We start from the raw sequence: 13627 nt of genomic DNA, 5'->3' as shown, positions 1-13627 counted from the left end.
CTGGGTCATTGGGCACATAAACACGGTCTTCAAACCATAGGGTGTCGTGCTCATCCTCATCAAATCCTTTAGCCTTCCCTTCGCTCATTTTCTCCTTTATAGAGGCAATCTCCTTGTCAGTCTTCTGGGCTTCTCTGATTCTATCTATCAAAGTTGACTGAATCTCCAATGCTGCTACATAGCCTCTCGGAACTATTTCCAAACATAGCTCTCGAAGATCCTCAGCTAACTCCTTTGGTATTTGTCCCGTCATTAGTGTATTGACATGGCTCTTACGGCTCAATGCGTCAGCTACTACATTAGCCTTTCCGGGATGGTAATGCAATCTCATATCATAATCCTTGATGAGCTCCAACCATCTCCTTTTCTTGAGGTTTAACTCCTTCTGCGTGAAAATGTATTTCAAACTCTTGTGGTCCGTATACACCTCACAATGATTTCCAATGAGGAAATGTCTCCATGTTTTCAATGCATGCACTACGGCTGCTAACTCCAAATCATGCGTAGCATAATTCAACTCATGAGGCTTAAGCTGTCTTGAGGCATATGAAACAACTCTCCCTTCCTGCATAAGCACTGTCCAAGTCCTCGACGTGAAGCGTCGTAGTATACCTCATAGTCCTTGGTCTGGTCTGGCAAAATCAACACTGGTGAAGTAACCAAACGTTTCTTCAACTCCTAGAAACTAGCCTCGCATTCCTCTGTCCATATGAACTTGGTATCCTTCTTCAACAACTTAGTCATAGGCTTCGCAATCTTTGAGAAATTCTCAATAAATCTCCGCTAGTATCTTGTGAGTCCAAGGAAACTCCGGATCTCACCAACTGTAGTTGGTGCTTCCCACTTGGTCACGGTATCAACTTTAGTGGGATCTACTGCTATTCCTTCTCCGGATATAACGTGTCCGAGGAATCCTAGTTCCTTCAACCAAAACTCACATTTGCTGAACTTGGGATACAACTGATGTTCTCTGAGCTTCTCAAGTACCAATCGCAAATGTTCCTTATGCTCCTCTTCATTCTTCGAGTAAACCAGGATATCATCAATGAACACCATGACGAACTTATCCAAGAACTCCATAAACACTTTGTTCATCATGTTCATAAAATAGGCAGGTGCGTTAGTCAAACCAAATGACATAACGGTATACTCATACAGCCCATACCTGGTTGTAAAAGTTGTCTTAGGTATATCCTATTCTCGAATCTTCAACTGGTGGTATCCTGATCGCAGATCGATCTTGGAAAATACCTTAGCTCCTTGCAATCAATCAAACAGATCATTGATCATTAGTAGTGGGTACTTGTTCTTGATCGTTACTTCATTCAACCCACGATAGTCAACAACCATCCTTAACGATCCATCCTTTTTCTCCACTAGAAGTACTGGTGATCCCCAAGGCGACGAACTTGGGCGAATGTAACCTTTATCCAGTAACTCCTTAATCTGCTTCTTAATCTCCACCAAATCCTTTGCAGGCATCCTGTATGGTCTCTTTGATATTGGCCCTGTGCCTGGCAATAGCTCAATCAAAAACTCAATATCTCTATCCAGTGGCATGCCTGGCAACTCCTCTGGAAATACTTCAGGGAAATCCCTTACCACTGGTACTTCCTCCTGCACAACTCCTGTTAAACAACTTACTCAAGTCCCTTTTGGCACATGTCGGGATACATACTTGATCCTTCTCCCTTCTGGGGTGGTAAGCAAAATTGTCTTACTGGCGCAATCGATGTTTCCTCCATACATCGACAGCCAATCCATACCCAAAATTACATCCAATCCTTGTGATTCCAAAATGATTAAATCTGAGGGAAACACATGCCTACCTATACTCAATGGCACTTGAAAACATCCTTGACTGGCCATATACTCCGCTCCTGGTGAGCTTACTAGCATAGGTGTTCTAAGAACCTTAGTGGGCAGGTTATACTTATCCACAAATCCCCTTGATATGTATGAATGCGATGCACCAGTATAAAAAAGAACGAGTGCAGTAAATGACTTAACCAAAAACTTACCGATTACGGCATCCGACTGCTCTTCAACCTCCTCCACGTTAACGTGGTTCACCTGTCCCCTGTTGAAAGGGTTCGGCTTCTTCCCAGAGCTTCCATTGCCATTCTGGCCTTCAGGACATTCATTGGCATAATGTCCGGTCTTCTGGCACTTAAAACAAGTGACTTGGCTCAGGTCTTTCTTGGCTGGGGTTGATGGGTTGGTACGGTTCTGGCCGTTGCTTCCTCCATTACCATTACCATTCTTGGTGTCGTTGTGATTGTGCGAGCTACCTTCTCCATGGGTATGCTGAAAATGTCCTCCCGATCTAGGGGTAAAACGTGGCTTCTGCTGAGCTCCAGAATTGTACTTACCTTGTCCATACTTCCTCTTCCGATTCTCAATTTGCTGCTGCTTGCCTTCAATCATAAGAGCACGATCTACCAACTCCTGGTAGTTGTTGAAGGTTGCTATCGACAACTGCATGCTCAACTCATCATTCAGTCCTTCCAGAAACTTCTCCTGTTTAGCTGCATCCGTAGCAACGTCATCTGGGGCATAACGTGCTAATTTACTAAAGTCCTCCACATACTGGCCAACTGTCCGTCCTCCTTGGCTCAAGTTGCGAAACTCACGCTTCTTCATGGCCATAGCTCCTGCTGAAACATGGGCAGTATGAAAAGCCTGCTGAAACTGGTCCCACATGACAGTGTCGACAGGGAAAGTGGCTGTGAAATTCTCCCACCATGATGCTGCGGGTCCTTCTAGCTGATGTGCGGCAAACTTCACCTTCTGCACATCTGTGCATCCTGCTGTGGTCAACTCTCTAGCTGTCTTGCGGAGCCAATCATCTGCTACTATCGGCTCAGTGCTACTGGAAAACACCGGCGGATTCAGCCTAAGAAAACGGGCTAGGTGATCAACAGGTGGTGGTGGTGGTGGTGGGTTGTTGTTGTTGTTCCCCTGATTCTGATTCTGGACTAGCAACTGCATAAATGTGTTCTGCTGCTGGATCAACTGAGTGAGCTCCGGTGGAAAGGTAAATCCGGGGGCATGTCTCGGAGGCATCTGAGGGATTAGAAAAGATGTGATTTAAGAATAGAGGGGGTCTAAAGAGAAAACACTACCCATATGCACATGAGGCAAAAGCAAACAATTCACTTCATTCAATCAAACAAGGGCATACAATCGATCTAACTATCACAAAAGTGCTCGGACTATTGTATTTACATGGTGGACTACTACTACTGATGAGGTAGTCTACTAGAAATATTCTTCGATTGCAGACTCCATGATATCTGCTCCGGCTTCATGAACATAGTCATCATCGCTATCATCTGGGTCCGAGTCGATGTCGTCGATGATGATGTAGTCTTCCGGGCGAATCTCCTTGGGTTCTTTGTCTTCATCCACTGGTGTAGGGTCACCCATAAATATTCCGATCTTCGTGATTAGATCGTCATTCTTCTCCACCAATACTTCAATTTCTTCTTCATAATCTTCACGTGTAGCCTTGAGTTCTTCCTCCAGTTCCTTGATTCTTGTCTTAGCCTTCTTCAGGTCTATCATGTCGGCGCACATATGGTTCTCCTGTCGTCGAATGTGCTGGTTTAATTCCTGGATAAAAGCTACAATTGATCTATCCTTTCTGGTGCTAATTATCTCCCAGTGCTCATCTCGGCGCCGACAAATCTGGTAGATAGTATCCTTGATATCATTGCGGTAGACTTCTCCAATGCGTCCCATGGTGATGTGAGCTGCCATGCTCTTTCCTAGACTCCAAGTTGGTGCATCAAAAGAAAACTCTATGGGCTCAATGACTGGCATGAACGTCCTTCCTGGAACTTGAACTTGAATCATCCAGTGCTCTCCTCCAGGTAAAGTGGCGTTGTAGGTTCCGGTGAAGCTTGGTAATCCTACGTTCAGGTATCTAGTGACTTCCTTCAAGTGGCATCCAAAGGGTGTATCTTCATCCGGTTGCGTGAACTTGTTCCTTGCATCCGCCATCCTAAAGAGTAGAAAAGATGAGAGGTCAGAAGAGAAGAGAGTGAATAGTGATCTAGGTCTTTAGCTTAGTGGTCGTGTCCTACAGTCAGCGTGTGCTCTGATACCATCTCTGTAGCGACCAGACCTCAAACGGCCTGATCTCTGTGCTCAGGTGTCATCCCTGGATCAGTAATGCTGACACCACACAGTACTTGGAGGATTTATAACAGAGTAGCAATCACACACTTATTACATCGAGTGTCTCAATAGAGAACTTATTACAATAAATATGGCTTAAGGCCATCTAATAACGATAACAGTGGAAGGCTTGGAAGATAAGTGAGTCCATCAACTCCAACGGCATCACTGAGTATAGAACCACGACCTAAAACTCCTTAATCGTCGTCTGAAAAGTCTGCAACATTAATGTTGCAGCCCGAAATGGGTCAGCACATGGAATATGCTGGCAAGGTAACACATAGAGAGTAATGGAATGAAACAGCTAATCTATATGCATATTTGGCTGTGGAAAGCTCTATGGTTACAGTTTTGCGTAAAGCCCATTTTCCCCTACTACAAAGGAATAAATTTTATTTAACTATCATGGTAGTTGTTAAACATGGAGAATGGTTGACAGCATCCTCAATCCCAATTAAGCATCATCATTAAACAAAACCCAACAAAATTAAATTTTAGAGTAACATGTTGAGATTCACATGATAATCCAAATACTAGATACTCAAGATGTCCATAACCAGGGACACGGCTAACCATGATTAGTTCATACACTCTGCAGAGGTTTGCGCACTTTTCCCCACAAGACTCGATCGCCTCCGTTTGGTTTCTCGCACTACATGATGTTTGAGAAGACAGATGACCGAGACACAGTCTTTCAGAAGCACTAGCACCTTACGATGGATAGACCGTTACACCTACTTTCCCCTACATCTGCTAGTCTACCCTGTAAGAGTTCGCAGGACTTAATCAACTATGCTAGAGCCCATAATAGCTTGTGGCTGCACACGGAAGTTTCTAGTATGAAAAATCTCATGATCCCTTTGGGCCTGGGTGGCGGTCCATAAAGAAAAACAGGCAATCCTAGAATACCCAGGTACCTCAATCCACCCAGATGTGTGTTTAAGTTGCCACCTTAGATAAACCGTTAATTAACAAACTCACATCTGTCATGGATATCACTCACCCAATCCACGCCTACTATCATAGCATGGCACAATAGGCAAACGTAGAAGTAACTCCCAAAGGTTTGATAATAAACAGGTAATAGGTACTACCTCAACTACTTCCCAATCCCACAATTTAATTAGATCCTAATCATGCAATGTTTGAGGATTGATCTAATGCAATAAAACTGGGTAGTAGGAGGTATGATCAAAGTGTTACTTGCCTTGCTGATGATCCGCGAAACCTAGAGATTCAAAGTAACAGGCGGCGCACTCCGGGTATTCTATCGCAGACAAACAAACAAGCATACAATAAGTATTCATCTAATGCACAGGTAAAACTCAAATAATAGATCTAACCAGAAGGTTCTACTTAAGAACTCCGGTTTGCAAAAAGAATCAAATCAAACGAAGCAACGAAAGTCAAACGGCAAAAGAAACAGGCCTCATTTACTATTCTGGATCTAGGGCAATTTTTTACAGTGGCAAAAGCTTGTTTAAGTTGGTTAAACGGATAGAGGGTTTCGAGACGAAACTCCAGGCGCTTGAATCGCCTGATTCCGATAAACGAGCGAAAAATTATACTAAAACAAAAATCGGATCAGGAATCGCGATCAGAAAAATCGCGGATTTAATCCGAGAAAAAGAAAAACGACAAACGCACGCTAGAACGAACGAACGAACGCTCGCTATTTAAATAAATCGGAAAAACCAATCTATTTAAAAAAACCGAAACTAAAAAAAACGACAAAACCGTCGGAAAAATCGATTGGTTTTTCAGGAAAAAAACCGGCGTCTAAAAAAAATCTACCGGCAACTCCGGCGAGAACTCCGGCGGCGGCGGCGGGGCTCCGGCGGCGGCGGCGGCAGGGCGGCGGCGGCGGCAGGGCGGCGGCGGCGACGGTCGGCGGCGGCGGCAGGGCGGCGGCGGGGCGGCGCTAGGGCGGGGCGGCGGCTAGGGTTTGGGTGGGGAGGCTCCGGGCGGGGCTCCCCGGCTTATAAAGCCCGATCGGGCCTGGTGTCCAGGTCGGACACGGCCCGTAGGTCGGTTGCGTTTTTTTTAATATTCCACGCAGAAAAACAAATAAAAGAAATACTAAACGGACTCCAAAAATCCCAAAATAAATTTTCCCGGGCTTCTAAAATCAAGCCGCACAAGGTGAACATTTATTTGGGGCCTAAATGCAATTTGGAAAACAAACATTTTTCCTAATTCAAATAAAATAACGAAAAACTCCGAAATAAAATCTTGTTTGACTTTATTATTAAATCCTCAATATTTCTTTATTTTGGGAAAATCATTTTATTCCCTCTCTCATATTTTTGTAATAGAAATAATTGATGATAAAATAATTAAAATCAAATGATCCTATTCTCAAAATTTGAGAAAACTCAAATATGAAAATAACGAAATCCCCAACTCTCTCCCTGGGTCCTTGAGTTGCGTAGAATTTCTAGGATCAAACCAAAAGAAAAATAAAATATGATATGCAATGATGATTCAATGTATAACATTCCAAATTGAAAATTTGGGATGTTACAAGTCCCCAGGATATGATTTATTATTTCTCTGCTAAATATTTCCCTGCTCATAAGAAACAAGCTTCTTTGAGGGATATATATAATTTTGTGCAAATTGAAGAAGAGAGTCTCCCACAAGCTTGGGGGAGGCTTCTCCAATTACTTAATGCTTTGCCTGATCATCCTCTCAAGAAAAATGAAATACTTGATATCTTTTATAATGGACTAACCGATGCTTCCAGAGATTACCTGGATAGTTGTGTTGGTTCAGTTTTCAGGGAAAAAACACCGAATGAAGCTGAAATTCTATTGAATAATATGTTGACAAATGAAAATAATTGGACACTTCCTGAGCCTATTCCTAAACCAACTCCGAAGAAAAGAGGTGTTCTATTTCTCAGTCTTGAAGATATGCAAGAGGCAAAGAAATCTATCAAAGAAAAGGGTATTAAAGCTGAAGATTTTAAGAATTTACCTCCTATTGAAGAAATACATGGTCTTAATTCACCGCCTATTGAAGAAACATATGATCTTAATCCATTACCTATTGAAGAAATACATGGTCTTGATAACCCGACAGAGGTAGTAAAGGTAAATTCTCTCTTTATATATGATAAAGCTGAAATCCCATTTACTAAGTTTGCTAGCCCATGCTTAGATGAGTTTGATAAATTTATGGTTAAGCAAGAAGATTTTAATGCTTATTTTGGTAGACAATTGCAATACAATTCAAATATGCTTGAACACTTGGGTAATTATATGGCTAATCTTAAAGGTAAACTTAAACTTATTAGTAAACATGCTTCAATGGTTACCACTCAAGTAGAACTAGTACTTAAAGCTCAAAATGATTTGCTCAATGAATTGAATAGTAAGAATAATGATTATGCTGTTAGAGTGGCTACTAGAACTGGTAGAATGACTCAGGAACCTCTATATCCTGAAGGCCACCCTAAGAGAATTGAGCAAGATTCTCAGAGAAATAATATAGATGCACATTGTCCTTCTAAAAGGAAGAAAAAGAAGAATGATAGGACTTTGCATGCTTCTAGTGAACCTATTACTGAAACACCTGAGAATCCAAATGATATTTCTATTTCTGATGCTGAAACACAATCTAGTAATGAACCTCAAACTAGTGATAATGTTAATGATAATGTTCATGATGATGCTCAACCTAGTAATGATAATGATATAGAAATTGAACCTGTTGTTGATCTTGATAACCCACAATCAAAGAATCAATGTTATGATAAGGAAGACTTTGTTGCTAGGAAACACGGAAAGGAAAGAGAGCCTTGGGTTCAGAAACCCATGCCTTTTCCTCCCAAACCATCCAAGAAAAGGGATGATGAGGATTTTGAGCGCTTTGCTGAAATGATTAGACCTATCTTTTTGCGTATGCGATTAACTGATATGCTTAAAATGAATCCTTATGCTAAGTATATGAAAGAAATTGTCACTAATAAAAGAAAGATACCTGAAGCTGAAATTTCCACCATGCTTGCTAATTATACTTTTAAGGGTGGAATACCTAAGAAACTTGGAGATCCAGGAGTACCCACTATACCATGCTCCATTAAAACAAATTATGTTAAAACTGCTTTATGTGATCTTGGAGCCGGTGTTAGTGTTATGCCTCTCTCTTTATATCGTAGACTTGATTTGAATAAGTTGACACCTACTAAAATATCTTTGCAAATGGCTGATAAATCAACTGATATACCTGTCAGTATTTGTGAGGATGTGCCTGTTGTAGTTGCAAACGTTACTAGTTTAACGGACTTCGTTATTCTTGATATTCCCGAGGACGATAGTATGTCTATTATTCTTGGAAGACCCTTTTTGAATACTGCAGGGGCTGTTATTGATTGCACTAAAGGCAATGTCACTTTTCATGTTAATGGCAATGAGCATACGGTACACTTTCCGAGGAAACAACCTCAAGTTCATAGTATCAACTCTATTGGAAAAATTCCATCATTTATATTTGGAGGTTTTGAATTTCCTCTTCCTACTGTCAAGAAGAAATATGATATTCTTATTATTGGGGATGTGCATATCCCCGTTGAGGTAACATAGTGTTATTCGAAATTTCTCCGGTTCCATGTTATTCGGAATGAGTTTGTTAACAAGACTTGATCAACCTTGTTAGTGGATTCCTTTTGATGAGCATGAGATGGATGAAACTAGACGGCACAACATTCTGTACCCTCCTTTTACTTTCTGTTATTTATATTAAATAAAATAAAAATAAGTATTTCCATCTGTTATCTGATATATCCGTGCAATATAAAAATACCCCGAAAATAAAAGTTCTCCAAATGCCCTGAAATTTAAATATGATTTTTTTCTAGAATATTTGAGAATATTTGGCACTGAGAACACAGCAGGAGGGGCATCCACCTGGCCACGAGGGTGGAGGGTGCGTCCTATCCCCCTAGGCGTGCCCCCCTGCCTCGTGGGCCCATGGTGGCCCTCCTCCACTTATTCCTGCACCCACACACTCCTTCTTCCTCCCACAAACATGAATATCCAGCTCAAGCATGAGTTTTGGCTCATTTTGCTGCGATTTTTGATCTCCTTGCTCAAAGCACCTCTCACAAAACTGCTTGGGGAGATTGTTCCTTGGTATGTGACTCCTCCATTGGTCCAATTAGTTTTTGTTCTAGTGCTTTATTCATTGCATATTTTTGCTGCTTAGGTGACCCTGTTCTTGAGCTTGCATGTCAAATTTATATGGTCAAAAGTAGTTTTGATGCATGATATAGGCTATAGGCACTTGTAGGAGTAGTTGTTATCAATATTGTTGAGCTTGGTTCACTTTTATTTGAAGTTACTAAAAATTCAGAAATTTTTCAGAGGAAGAAATATGTTTAGGAAAATGTACCAAGGTGGCTCTTCAAGGAAACAAGAGCCCAGGCTTGCAATGCGTGATGCTGATGATGAGCCACCAAGGGACGCTCCAGTGCGGCCCTGTGAATGGCCTTCAGAGGACTTCATGGATCTAGCGGGGATTAAGGAAGAATTTAACGCATATTTGCATAACGCTGATCTTGTGTGATTCTAGGAAGAAAAATGCCGTCAGTACCACTATCTCACTAGTTCCTTTGTGAGGAGGTTTGAATTTTCATCTTCACGTAATTCTCAAACTGTCCTGTTTGATCTTTATGAAAATTCTTACACTATGGACTTAGAGGATTTTACCACTGCCTGCAAACTTCCACAATGGGGTAGTGTCAGGGAACCTCACAAATCTGAATTTAGAGATTTTCTTACTAGTATAACTGTGGGGGAATCTAGAGATACAACACAAGCTACCATAGGGAGCATTCACTTTCCTGCTATACATTATTTTGCTCTCTTCATAGGTAGATGCATTAATGGTAAAGATGAGGCATGTCACATGTGTGTTCCTGACCTCAGTATGCTTAGGAGTGCTGTGTTAGGAGATAAATCTTATAATTTGGGAGCCATTGTTGCACATAGGTTGCATCTTAATAGATTTAAGGGAGATTTCTTTGGTGGAATTTATGCAACCCGCTTAGCTGATTTTCTTGGTGTAACCATACGTAATGATGATATTGAATTGCCTCCTGTTTACTTAGACTTTAATGCTATGGTTCACCACCAGTTTGTCGAGAGGAATGAATCACCTCTCCAGTATCGCTTAATCTTTGACAGACGTCGTGCTGTCCGTATTACTCTCCCTGCTCCTGCCTTCTTTGATTATCAGGCAAAAGGAAGACATGTTATTACTAGAGATGAGGCAGATGAGTACGAGAGGAGGGCGGAGGCAGCTCGCCGCCATGCTGCAGCTCAGGAGGCAATAGCCGCCGCATCGCAGTATGACCCCAACTATTACTATGGATATCCGCCAGGCCAACCGTGGCCATAGACCAACTTAGGCCAAAAGCCTAAGCTTGGGGGAGTACGTATTTCCCACCGACATTATATTTATGTTCACACACTCATTGCTAGATGTCGGTGCTCATACTTTTTCATTGTATCATCCATGCTAGTTTATTTCCCTTTTTATGCTTTCTTCTTGTGTGCTTAATAAACCTTAAGAAAAACAAAAGAAATTAGTTGTAGCTTTTAATTAGTTTACTTTCCATGCTTGTAGTAGTAATTAAAAAGAAAACCCAAAAAGATTTCATGTTCTTCTTTTGCTTGTTGGGAGCTTTCCCATGTAAATAGTTTTATTTCTTTTCTTTTCTTTGGGGGTCGATAGGAGAAGACCATGATTAAATTGTTGAAGTGGCTCTTATATGCATTATTGTTGATCTGACAAAAGAGCCCATATTGCCTTGTCTTCTCCTGTTTATTGAATGCTTGCAGATTCCAGCTTAGTCCAATGCACGTGTACTATTATTATTATCCACATCATTCGGTCGTGCAAGTGAAAGGCAATTATGACGATATATGATGGACCGATTGAGATGAGAAAAGCTGGTATGAACTCGACCTCTCTTGTTTTTGTAAATATGATTAGTTCATCGTTCCTGATTCAGCCTATTATAAATAAACATTTTTGCAATGACAACTAGAGATCATAGTTTCTTATGCCATGCTTGATTAGCTAGGAGCTTATAATGGTTTACCTTGCATGCCAACATCCTATTGAGATGGTTGTGATGTGGTATGATAGGGTGGTATCCTCCTCTGAATGATTTAAGTGACTTGATTTGGCACATGTTCACGCATGTAGTTGAAACAAAATCAACGTAGCCTTCACGATATTTATGTTCATGGTGGATTATATCCTACTCATGCTTGCATTCGGTGTTGATTAATTTTAATGCATGTTCATGACTGTTGTCGCTCTCTAGCTGGTCGCTTCCCAGTCTTTTGCTAGCCTTCACCTGTACTAAGCGGGAATACTACTTGTGCGTCCAATCCCATAAACCCCAAAGTTATTCCATATGAGTCCACCATACCTACCTATATACGGTATCTACCTGCCGTTCCAAGTAAATTTGTATGTGCCAAACTCTAAACCTTCAAATAAATATCCTGTTTTGTATGCTTGAATAGCTCATGTATCAACTAGGGCTGTCCGTATCTTCCATGTTAGGCGGGTTGTTCTCAAGAGGAGTGGACTCCGCTCCTCACTCACGAGAAAATGGCTGGTCATCGGGATGCCCAGTCCCATGCTTTATGCAAACTAAATCAAAATAATTGCAAACAAAACTTCCCCTAGGACTCTTGTTAGTTGGAGGCACTCGTTGTTTCGAGCAAGCCATGGATTGATGCTTGTTGGTGGAGGGGGAGTATAAACTTTACCATTATGTTTGGGAACCGCCTATAATGTGTGTAGCATGGAAGATATCGGCATCTCTTGGTTGTTATGTTGACAATGAAAGTATACCGCTCAAAATATTATTCACCTCTATTTCAAAACCGAGCTCTGGCACCTCTACAAATCCCTGCTTCCCTCTGCGAAGGGCCTGTCTATTTACTTTTATGTTGAGTCATCCTCCTCTTATTAAAAAGCACCAGTTGGAGAGCACCACTGTCATTTGCATTCATTATTGTTAGTTTACATTGAGTATGATTTGACTGGATCTCTTTTACCATGAATTACAATGTCTAGTCAGTCCTTGATCTTTAAAGGTGCTCTGCATTTATGTTTTGTGGTCTTAGAAAGGGATAGCGAGATACCATCTTGTTATATCATATTATGATTGTTTTGAGAAAGTGTTGTCATCCGAGATTTATTATTATTGCTCGCTAGTTGATTATGCCATTGATATGAGTAAACATGAAACCTAAGCGTTATTGTGAATATGGTTAGCTCATAATCTTTGCTGAAAACTTGAATGCTGGCTTTACATATTTACAACAACAAGAGCAAACAGAGTTTGTAAACGTTTTTCTTTATCACTTTCAGTTTGTCAACTGAATTGCTTGAGGACAAGCAAAGGTTTAAGCTTGGGGAGTTGATACGTCTCCGTCGTATCTACTTTTCCAAACACTTTTGCCCTTGTTTTGGACTCTAACTTGCATGATTTGAATGGAACTAACCTGGACTGACGCTGTTTTCAGCAGAAATACCATGGTGTTATTTATGTGCAGAAACAGAAGTTCTCGGAATGACCTAAAACTTCACGGAACATCTTTTCAGAAATAATAAAAAATCCTTGCAAAAGATGAAGACCAGGGGGCCCACAACCTAGCCACAAGGGTGGGGGGCGCCCCCCTACCTCGTGGGCCCCCTGGAGCTCCTCCGACCTCAACTCCAACTCTATATATTTGCTTTCGGAGAGAAAAAACCAAAGAGAAGGATTCATCGCGTTTTACGATACGGAGCCGCTGCCAAGCCCTAAAACCTCTCGGGAGGGCTGATTTGGAGTCCGTTCGGGGGCTCCGGAGAGGGGAATCCGTCGCCATCATCATCAACCTTCCTCCATCACCAATTTCATGATGCTCACCACCGTGCGTGAGTAATTCCATCGTAGGCTTGCTGGACGGTGATGGGTTGGATGAGATTTATCATGTAATCAAGTTAGTTTTGTTAGGGTTTGATCCCTAGTATCCACTATGTTCTGAGATTGATGTTGCGATGACTTTGCTATGCTTAATGCTTGTCACTAGGGTCCGAGTGCCATGATTTCGGATCTGAACCTATTATGTTTTCATCAATATATGAGAGTTCTTGATCCTATCTTACAAGTCTATAGTCACCTATTATGTGTTATGATCCGTTAACCCCGAAGTGACAATAATCGGGATACTTACCGGTGATGACCGTAGTTTGAGGAGTTCATGTATTCACTATGTGTTAATGCTTTGGTCCGGTACTCTATTAAAAGTAGGCCTTAATATCCCTTAGTTTCCGCTAGGATTTCGCTACCACGGGAGGGTAGGACAAAAGATGCCATGCAAGTTCTTTTCCATAAGCACGTATGACTATATTCGGAATACATGCCTACATTACA

This window comes from Triticum dicoccoides, chromosome 4A (assembly GCF_002162155.2).
Source record: "Triticum dicoccoides isolate Atlit2015 ecotype Zavitan chromosome 4A, WEW_v2.0, whole genome shotgun sequence".
Taxonomy (NCBI): Eukaryota; Viridiplantae; Streptophyta; class Magnoliopsida; order Poales; family Poaceae; genus Triticum; species Triticum dicoccoides.
The sequence above is the reverse complement of the archived record's forward strand: the minus strand, read 5'-3'. Positions refer to the sequence as shown.